Source organism: Amphiprion ocellaris, chromosome 10, assembly GCF_022539595.1.
Source record: "Amphiprion ocellaris isolate individual 3 ecotype Okinawa chromosome 10, ASM2253959v1, whole genome shotgun sequence".
Lineage (NCBI taxonomy): Eukaryota > Metazoa > Chordata > Actinopteri > Pomacentridae > Amphiprion > Amphiprion ocellaris.
This window is the reverse complement of record NC_072775.1, coordinates 30,676,917-30,679,138: the sequence shown is the minus strand read 5'-3', so window position 1 is coordinate 30,679,138 and position 2,222 is coordinate 30,676,917.

The following is a 2,222-nucleotide window of genomic DNA, read 5'->3' as shown; positions in this document are numbered from 1 at the left end:
ACTTCCTCCTTCCTGAAACTAGTCTGATCTCTGATCTACAAATCACGTGTTCCTGCAGTGAACGGGGCCTGTCAGATCTTCTACGTCACCACATGTTGGTTCCACCCATGTTCACAGTGCAGATCTGAAGGGGAGGAAACCAGGAAATATGTGGACAGACTGGAGCTGCTGTGTTTGGTAGCAGGAAGAAGAGGAGAGTTATCAGACTGAGATTCATTCCAGGAAGAAGAGAGAGACGCTGAGTGTTGAATCTTTTCACTGCAGAGATCATTTCTTATTTAACCTTCAGACGGCAGTTTGAAAAAGTTACACAGATTTCCTGAATAATAAAAATCTGCTCATCAAAAATACTGCAATTAAAATATTCTGTTTTACATTATTCTACCTTTGACTGAGTCACTTTTTAACCAACAATATTCCTGATCAAAACCAACAAATGTTACACTTAAAATGCCAGTTTGTTTACAAAATGTCACAATTGTTTCTTATGAAAAACTCGTACAATGGTGGAAAAAAGTTTTGGGACACCCCATGCATTTGCAAAATATTGCATTGAGAATCACTCTTAGGTCTTCAAATGTAGTTTCTTTTAGTACATACAAAGGAAAAATGAAATTAAAAAATCTGAAAAAGCCATTAAAAACTTTAAAGTGATTGGTTCCACAAAAATACATAAGAGATTCTGAGTATTGGGTCATTTTGGTTCCAGTGATCACTAATGATGGTTGTGCTTTTTATTAAAAGACACTATTTTTGTTGCTGTGCTTTGTGTCTATATAAAGCCAGCATATCTGAAAGTTCTTCAGAGACAAAAATAGCTAAAACAAGGAACCTAGCACAGGAAGATACAGATTCTCAGCCAGGAAGGGTACAGCTGCCGCCAGATAGCCAGGAAGTGCAGATGCAGTCCTTCAGCAGCTGGATTCACTCTGCAGAAATACAGACGAACCAACAGCTTGGAAGACAAACCAAGATCTGGGTTTCCAAGGGTTTCTTCAGAAAGAAATGATCACATCCTGATCTGCATGTGCAGGGACAATGTGCCGGATGACATCACAGGAACTTCAGCAGCAGTGGTCAAAGCAAACTGGTGTCCAGTGTTCCACCCACACTGTATGTGGCCGACTTTTAGATCCTGCTAATGTGACAGTACACAGAAGGCCAGGTGAAGCATTATCTCCAGCATGTACAGTGTCTACTGTCAAGCATGGGGGAGGCAGTATCATGGTTTGGGGATGCATGAGTTCTGCTGGTGTTGGTCATCTTACTGTCTATGATGGAACATTGAACTCTGCCATTCTCCAAACCTACATGCTCCCCTCTGGACATGCACTGTTCCGTCGAGGTCAAAAATGGATGTTTCAACAAGATAGTGCCCCTTGCCACACATCCAGGGCCAGTAGAACTTGGCTGAAGGAGCACAGTATCCAGGTCTTAGAGTGGGCAGCTTCATCTCCTAACATGAAGGAACGCGGTGGAGTTATGTGTCAATCAGTGTATGTTTGTCTGTGAATCTGTCTGTCAGTGTGCAACATTACTCAAAAATGGACAAACGGATTTGGATGAAATTTTCATTCTATGTTGCCATGATTTCTGATCATCAGTAACAAGCTGTTCAGGAATTAATTCCAACCTTCTTCATGGAACAGGTATAACCACTGCATCTTTATTAGGAACTTCATCAACATAGACTGCCAAACGACACGTAACAATTTCCTGGCACTCCCAGAATGCTTCACTTCCATGTATCAGTGCACAAATCCTTCAGAATAAATGGTAAATGGTCTGTATTTATATAGCGCTTTACTATACCTGTAACGACCATAAAAGCATGGTTCAAAACACAGAGTAAAGACGTATAAATTTCATGTTGCTTAACACTAATTTTAAAAAAGCTGCATTTCTACAACAACATGCTGCATTTGTGACAATAGCATATGGGGGAATGAACAGCCTTGGCAGAGTGCTGTGCTCTCTGAGTGCTTTTCTTGTATTTGATGATGTGATGGTTAATTTATTTTTTGTTCAATTCTGAACACATTCTCTGCTAATTGTTGACTTTGATACCGACAATGTTGAGAACTGACATATTGAAGAATTTAGTTTTGTTTTTTGTTTAACAAAAAAAAAAAATCATTTATATTTGTTTGTCTGTCTCATGCAGCCACACCTTTTGAAACACAAAAAAGATGTTTCCACAAATATTTCATGATAGTATTTGA